This window comes from Loxodonta africana, chromosome 3 (assembly GCF_030014295.1).
Source record: "Loxodonta africana isolate mLoxAfr1 chromosome 3, mLoxAfr1.hap2, whole genome shotgun sequence".
In the NCBI taxonomy this organism is placed as follows: Eukaryota; Metazoa; Chordata; class Mammalia; order Proboscidea; family Elephantidae; genus Loxodonta; species Loxodonta africana.
In genome coordinates, this window is record NC_087344.1 from 150136684 (window position 1) to 150146057 (window position 9374).

Below are 9374 nucleotides of genomic sequence, written 5' to 3' on the forward strand. Positions count from 1 at the left end.
CAGTAAGCAAGTATAAACTAATACAATAACTGATAGATGGCTCAGAGACATCAGTCAATATCAAGTCACGTAAAGAAACAGACCATGATCACCTCAACAGGCTCTCAAAACAAAGAATCCAGGGATCTTTTCACTGAAAGTGCATTCCTGGAATTACCAGATGCAGATAATGAAAGTTTAATATACAGAACCCTTCAAGACATCAGGAAGGAAATGAGGCAATACACAGAACAAGCCAAGGAACACACAGATAAAGCAACTGAAGAAATTAGAACGATTATTCAGGAACCTAATGAAAAGTTTAATAAGCTGGAAAAATTCATAGACAGACAGCAATCAGAAATTCAGAAGATTAACAATAAAATAACAGAAGTAGACAACTCAATAGAAAGTCAGAGGAGCAGAATTGAGCGAGTAGAAGCCAGAATTTCTGAACTCGAAGATAAATCTCTTCACACTAATATATTTGAATAAAAATCAGATAAAAGCATTCAAAAAAATGAAGAAACCTTAAGAATCATGTGGGACTCTACCAAGAGAAATAACCTACGAGTGATTGGAGTACCAGAACAGGGAGAGATAACAGAAAATACAGAGAAAATTGTTGAAGATTTGTTGGCAGAAAACTTCCCTGATATAGTGAAAGGTGAGAAGATATCTATTCAAGATGTTCATCAACCTCCACATAAGGTAGATCTTAAAAGAAAGTCACCGAGACATATTATAATCCAGCTGGCCAAAACCAAAGATAAAGAGACAATTATAAGAGCAGTGAGGGGTAAAAGAAAAGTCACCTATAATGGAAAGCCAATAAGAATAAGCTCGGACTACTCGGCAGAAACCTTCCAGGCAAGAAGGCAATGGGATGACATATTTAAAAAATTGATGGAAAAAAATTGCCTGCCAAGAATCATATATCCATCAAAACTGTCTCTTAAATATGAAGGTGAAATTAAGACATTTCCAGATAAACACAAGTTGAGGGAATTCGTAAAAACCAAACCAAAACTACAAGAAATACTAATGGGAGTTCCTTGGTTAGAAAATCAATAATATCAGGTATCAACCCAAGACTAAAACAGTGGGCAGAGCAACCAGAAGTCAACCCAGACAGGGAAATCCAAAAAAAAAAAAAAAAACTAAGCAAGATTAAAAAAAAAACAAAAAAAGCCCAGCACAGGGTAATGGTGATGTTATTATATAAAAGAAGACAACATTAAAATAATAAAGAGGGACTAAAATGTAATCATACATCTTCCATATGGAGAGAAAGGTATGGCGAAACAAAGAAATAAAAGTTAGTTATAAATTTACAGAAATAGGGGTAAATAATAAGGTGACCACAAAGGAGACAAACTGTCCTGCTCACCAAAATAAAATACAAGGGAAAAATACAGACTCAGCAGAAACAAAATCAACAACAACAAATATGAGGAAAGGACAATATATAAAGAAATCTACTGAGCACATCAAATCAAGTGGGAAAAAGAAGCTGTCAACACACAAAAAAAGACATCAAAATGATATCACTAAATTCATACCTCTCCATAATTACCCTGAATGTAAATGGAGTAAATGCACCAATAAAGAGACAGAGAGTGGCAGAATGGATTAAAAAACAAGATCCATCTATATGCTGCCTACAAGAGACACACCTTAGACTTAGAGACACAAACAAACTAAAACTCAAAGGATGGAAAAAAATATATCAAGTGAACAACAACCAAAAAAGAGCAGGAGGAGGTGGGTCCAAAATGGCTGACTAGGTAGAAGCTACCTCAGATCCCTCTTGCAACAAAGACTCAGATAAAGAAGTGAATCGATCACATACATGACAATCTACGAACCCTGACTATCAAACACAGATCTAAAGAGTTGACCTGAGTGACACAGACTCAGCCAGCGCAAGCAGGCTGCACACTGACGGGGCTAACAAGAGAACAAACAACCATGGGGAAGCAGCGACTGTTTTCAGAGCCTAGAGCCAGCGTCCCAGCCAGAAAACCTTGGCGCTGGGCTTTGAACTGGCCGCAGGGGAGCTGAGCACGGCATCCTGAGACGGCGGAAACATGGGATGCAGCCCTAGCCCCCAGAAGTGCATGCAGGTGGCGCAGTGATGAGGCTGACACGAGGAGAAGTCACTGGGAGGCAGTGACTGGTTTTGGTGCCTGGAATGTGGCGTCCCAGCCAGGGAACCTTGGCACTGGCCATTGGACTGGGAGCGGAGGAACTAACCACCGCTTCTGAGACAGCACAAGCACAGGACGCGGGCCTGACCCTCCGGGGCAATCTCGACCCAGCCAACACACAGGCTACACACCTCTCCAGAATCTCAGATAAAACGGTCATCGCCAAGCAAGATAAGTAACTCTGTCTATATTCCTGGGTGCTACTCTCTCCTATCTATCTGATCCCTCCCCTCCCCTTCCCAGGCGGCTTCATTAACATTGGAATTTCCTGGGCCAGAGAGTGAAGTGCTCTGCGGTTTTTTTTTTGTCTTTTCGTAACCCATTCTCCTGGCCTGAGAGAAGCAGCTACAAAAAACCCAGGGACCAAAAATCCTTCCCTGACTTCCCGAAATTGGACTAAAAATACCGAACCAGCTCCAGCCAAGCATATGAGATCCAATGTCTTGGGCTTTCATCCCTACAGGGAACAAGGTGGCTATTATAATGCAAAGGCAATTCTGATAGTGATCTGACTGTAATTGTTTTAGCAGATTACTGGAAAGACAAGTTTCCCAGGTCTGATATCTCTACCTATTAAACAGAGCCCTCACTGACCCACAATGGGGAACTGAGGGCTGAAGCTCCACCCAAACCACCTAACCTCCTGCCATAGGGGTCTGAGGATAGTGACACTTACCAATCTGTAGAGGTACATGCATTGGGTGCCTAAGGTACAGCTGCAGAGCCCACCCACCAAAGTGCTTCAGAAATAGAGACACACCGACATCACTGGCACCTGGGGGAAGCCTGTCAGCATCCTGCCCCCCTTGGAGTGTGACCCCCTGCTGCTACTAGAATATGATGCACACAACTATCACCACTACTCCTCTAAGTGAATAAGTGACAGTCTACACCACACCCTTGATGACCCAAAATCAGATTCTACTCAAGAATAGTGAATGGACTCTAAGACTTATACATCTGGTAACAGCCCATACCAGCTGGTAATAGGACATAAACGATTCAAAGGCTACAACAATCAAGACAGCACAATCTAACAACCTATCTACGTATATGAAAGAAAACAAAACAAGATAAGACTCAGTGAGCAAATATAAAATAAATCATTACAAAATCTCATACATGGCTCAGAGACAGCAGTCGATATCATGATTTCTTCTACAACTCCCCAAATTAAAGAATCAAAATCTTTCCCAAATGAAGATACAATCCTGGAATTGCGAGATGCAGAATATAAAAAACTAATTTACGGAATGCTTCAAGACATCAGGGATGACCTCAGAAATGAAATAAGACAATCTACAGAAAAAGCCAAGGAATACACTGATAAAGCAGTTGAAGAAATCAAAAAGATTATTCAAGAACATAGTGGAAAAATTAATAAGCTGCAAGAATCCATAGAGAGAAAACATTCAGAAATCCAAAAGATTAACAGTAAAATTACAGAATTAGACAACTCAGTAGGAAGTCGGAGGACCAGAATTGAGCAATTGGAATGCTGAGTGGAGGAGTTGGAGGATAAGGCAATTGACACCAATATAGTTGAAGAAAAATCAGATAAAAGAATTAAAAGAAATGAAGAAACCCTAAGAATCAAGTGGGACTCTATCAAGAATAACTTGCGTGTGAGTGGAGTTCCAGAACAGGGACGGATAGCAGAAAATACAGAGAGAATAGTTGAAGATCTGTTGGCAGAAAACCTCGCTGACATCATGAAAGACGAAAGGATATCTATCCAAGATGCTCATCGAACCCCATACAGGATTGATCCAAAAAGAAAATCACCAAGATACATTATCATCAAACTTGCCAAAACCAAAGATAAAGAGAAAATTTTAAAAGCAGCCAGGGATAAAAGAAAAGTCTCCTACAAAGGAGAATCAATAAGAATAAATTCAGACTACTCAGCAGAAACCATGCAGTCAAGAAGGCAATGGGACGACATATATAGAGCACTGAAGGAGAAAAACTGCCAGCCAAGGGTCATATATCCAGCAAAACTGTCTCTGAAATATGAAGGTGAAATTAAAACATTTACAGATAAACACAAGCTTAGAGTATTTGCAAAAACCAAAACAAAGCTACAAAGCTACAAGAAATACTAAAGGAAATTGTTTGGTCAGAAAATCAATAATATCAGATACCAACACAACACAAGGTCACAGAAAAGAACATCCTGATATCAACTCAACTACGGAAATCACAAAAACAAAGATTAATTTTAAAAAGAAAAAATGCTCAAAACAGGGAATCATTGAAGTCAATATGTAAAAGATCACAACAATCAAAAAGAGGGACTAAATACAGGAGGTATAGAACTACCATATGGAGAGGAAAACAAGGCGATATAGGATGATACAAGTTGGGTTTTTCTTAGAAAAATAGGGGTAAATATTAAGGTAACCACAAAGACGTCTAACAATTCCATAACTCAAACTAAAAACCAAGAAAAACATAACAATGCAGCAAACAGAAAGTCAACTACTATGAAAGTGAGGAACACACAATTTACAAAGAAAAACATTTCAGCACAAAAAAGTAAGTGGAAAAATGAAATATTCAACAACACACATAAAACGGCATCAAAATGATAGCACTAAACACATACTCATCTATAATTACACTGAATGTAAATGGACTAAATGCACCAATAAAGAGACAGAGATCCTCAAACTGTATAAAGAAACACAATCAGTCTATATGCTGCCTACAAGAGACACACCTTAGTCCTAGAGACACAAACAAACTAAAACTCAAAGGATGGAAAAAAATATATCAAGCAAACAACAAGCAAAAAAGAAGAGGAGTAGCAATATTAATTTCTGACAAAATAGACTTTAAAGTCAAATCCACCACAAAGGATAAAGAAGAACACTACGTGATGGTTAAAGGGACAATTGACCAGGAAGATATAACCATATTAAATATTTATACAGCCAATGACAGGGCTGCAAGATACATAAAACAAACTTTAACAGCATTGAAAAGTGAGGTAGAGACCTCCACAATTATAGTAGGAGACTTCAACACACCACTTTCGGAGAAGGATAGGACTTCCAGTAAGAAGCTCAATACAGACACGGAAGACCTAATTGCTACAATCAACCAACTTGACCTCATAGACTTATACAGAACACTCCACCCAACAGCTGCAAAGTATACTTTTTTTCTTGTGCACATGGAACATTCTCTGGAATAGATCACATATTAGGTCATAAAACAAACCTTTGCAGAATCCAAAACATCAAAATATTACAAAGCATCTTCTCAGACCACAAGGCCATAAAAGTGGAAATCAATAACAGAAAAATCAGGGAAAAGAAATCAAATACTTGGAAACTGAACAATACCCTGCTGAAAAAAGACTGGGTTATAGAAGACATTAAGGAGGGAATAAAGAAATTCATAGAATGCAATGAGAATGAAAACACTTCTTATCAAAACCTCTGGGACACAGCAAAAGCAGTGCACAGAGGTCAATTTATAAAGATAAATGCACACATACAAAAAGAAGAAAGAGCCAAAATCAGAGAACTGTCCCTACAACTTAAACAAAGAGAAAGCGAGCAACAAAAGTAGCCATCAGGCACCAGAAGAAAAGAAATAATAAAAATTAGAGCTGAACTAAATGAATTAGAGAACAGAAAAACAATTTAAAGAATTAACAAAGCCAAAAAAGCATGTTCTTTGAAAAAATTAACAAAATTGATAAACCATTGGCCAGACTGACTAAAGAAATACAGGAAAGGAAACAAACAACCTGAATAAGAAACGAGATGGGCCATATCACAACAGACCCAACTGAAATTAAAAGAATCATATCAGATTATTACGAAAAATTGTACTCTAACAAATTTGCAAACCTAGAGGAAATGGATGAATTCCTAGAAAAACACTACCTACCTAAACTAACACAATCAGAAGTAGAACAACTAAATAGACCCATAACAAAAAAAGAGATTGAAAATGTAATAAAAAAACTCACACACACACACACACACACACACACACAAAAAGCCCTGGCCCGGACGGCTTCACTGCAGAGTTCTACCAAACTTTCAGAGAAGAGTTAACACCAGTACTACTCAAGGTATTTCAACGCATAGAAAATGACGGAATACTACCTAACTCATTCTATGAAGCCACCATCTCCCTGATACCAAAACCAGGTAAAGACATCACAAAAAAAGAAAATTACAGACCGATATCCCTCATGAACATAGATGCAAAAATCCTCAACAAAATTCTAGCCAATAGAATTCAACAACATGTCAACAAAATAATCCACCACGACCAAGTGGGATTTATACCAGATATGCAAGGCTGCTTTACCATTAGAAAAACCGTTAATGTAATCCACCATATAAATAAAACAAAAGACAAAAACCACATGATCTTATCAATTGATGCAGAAAAGGCATTTGACAAAGCCCAACACCCATTCGTGATAAAAACTCTCACCAAAATAGGAATTGAAGGAAAATTCTTCAACATAATAAAGGGCATCTATACAAAGCCAACAGCCAACATCATTGTAAATGGAGAGAGCCTGAAAGCATTTCCGCTGAGAACGGGAACCAGACAAGGATGCCCTTTATCACCGCTCTTATTCAACATTGTGCTGGAGGTCCTAGCAAGAGCAATTAGGCTGGGCAAAGAAAAAAGGGCATTCGGATTGGCAAGGAAGAAGTAAAATTATCTCTATTTGTAGATGACATGATCTGATACACATAAAACCCTAAGGAATCCTCCAGAAAACTACTGAAACTAATAGAAGAGTTCAGCAGAGTCTCAAGTTATAAGATAAACATACAAAAATCACTAGGATTCCTCTACGCCAACAAAAAGAACATTGAAGAGGAAATCACCAAATCAATACCGTTCACAGTAGCCCCCAAGAAGATAAAATACTTAGGAATAAATCTTACCAAAGATGTAAAAGACCTATACAAAGAAAACTACAAAGTACTAGTGCAAGAAACTAAAAGGGACCTACATAAGTGGAAAAACATACCTTGTCCATGGATAGGAAGACTTAACATAGTAAAAATGTCTATTCTACCAAAAGCCATCTATGCATACAATGCACTTCCGATCCAAATTCCAATGACATTTTTTAATGTGATGGAGAAACAAATCACCAACTTCATATGGAAGGGAAAGAAGCCCCGGATAAGTAAAGAATTACTGAAAAAGAAGAAGAAAGTGGGAGGCCTCAATCTTCCTGATTTTAGAATGTATTATACAGCCACAGTAGTCAAAACAGCCTGGTACTGGTACAACAACAGGCACATAGACCAATGGAACAGAATTGAGAACACAGATATAAATCCATCCACATATGAGCAGCTGATATTTGACAAAAGCCCAGTGTCAGTTAATTGCGGAAAAGATCGTCTTTTTAACAAATGGTGCTGGCATAACTGGATATCCATTTGCAAAAAAATGAAGCAGGACCCATACTTCACACCATGCACAAAAACTAACTCCAAATGGATCAAAGACCTAAATATAAAGATTAAATCGATAAAGATCATGGAAGAAAAAATAGGGACAGCCTTAGGAGCCCTAATACAAGGCATAAACAGAATACAAAACATTACTAAAAATGAGGAAGGCAAACCAGAAAACTGGGAGCTCCTAAAAATCAAACACCTATGCTCATCTAAAGAATTCACCAAAAGAGTAAAAGACCACCTACAGATTCGGAAAGAATTTTCAGTTATGACATCTCCGACTAGCACCTGATCTCTAAAATCTATATGATTCTGTCAAAACTCAACCACAAAAAGACAAACAACCCAATCAAAAAGTGGCCAAAGTATGTGGACACACACTTCACTAAAGAAGATATTCAGGCAGCTAACAGATGCATGAGAAAATGCTCTGGATCATTAGCCATTAGGGAAATGCAAATTAAAATTACGATGAGATTCCATCTCACTCCAACAAGGCTGGCATTAATCCAAAAAACACAAAATAATAAATGTTGGAGAGGCTGTGGAGAGATTGGAACTCTTATACACTGCTGGTGGGAATGTAAAATGGTACAACCACTTTGGAAATCTATCTGGCGTTTTCTTAAAAAGTTAGAAATAGAACTACCATACAACCCAGAAATCCCAATCCTCGGAATATACCCTAGAGAAATGAGAGCCTTCACACAAACAGATATATGCATACCTGTGTTTATTGCAGCACTGTTTACAATAGCAAAAAGCTGGAAGCAACCAAGGTGTCCATCAATGGATGAATGGTTAAATAAATTATGTTAGATTCACACAATGGAATACTACGCATTGATAAAGAACAGTGAGGAATCTGTGTAACATTTCATAATATGAAGGAGCCTGGAAGGCATTATGCTGAGTGAAATTAGTCAGATGCAAAAGGACAAATATTGTATAAGACCACTATTATAAGATCTTGAGAAATAGTATAAACTGAGAAGAACACATTCTTTTGTGGTTACGAGGAGGGGAGGGAGGGAAGGTGGGAGAGGGTTATTTACTGATTAGTTAGTAGATAAGAACTGCTTTAAGTGAAGGGAAGGACAATACTCAATACCGGAAAGGTCAGCTCAACTGGACTGGACCAAAAGCAAAGAAGTTTCCAGGATAAACTGAATGCTTCGAAGGTCAGTGGAGCAAGGGCAAGGGTTTGGGGACTTTGGCTTAAGGGGACTTCTAAGTCAATTGGCAAAATAAATTCTATTATGAAAACATTCTGCATTCCACTTTGAAGTGTGGCGTCTGGGGTCTTAAATGCTAACAAGCGGCCATCTAAGATGCATCAATTGGTCTCAACCCACCTGGATCAAAGGAGAATGAAGAACAGCAAGGTCACACGATAACTGTGAGCCCAAGAGACAGAAAGGGCCGCATGAACCAGAGCCTACATTATACTGAGACCAGAAGAACTAGATGGTGCCCAGCCACAACTGATGACTGCCCTGACAGGGAGCACAACAGAGAACCCCTGAGGGAGCAGGAGAACAGTGGGATGCGGACGTCAAATTCTCATAAAAAAACCAGACTTAATGGTCTGACTGAGACTAGAAGAATCCCGGTGGTCATGGTCCCCAAACCTGCTGACCCAGCACAGGAACCATTCCTGAAGACAACTCATCAGACATAGAAAGGACTAGAAAATGGATTGGAGAGAGATGCTAATGAAGAGTGATCT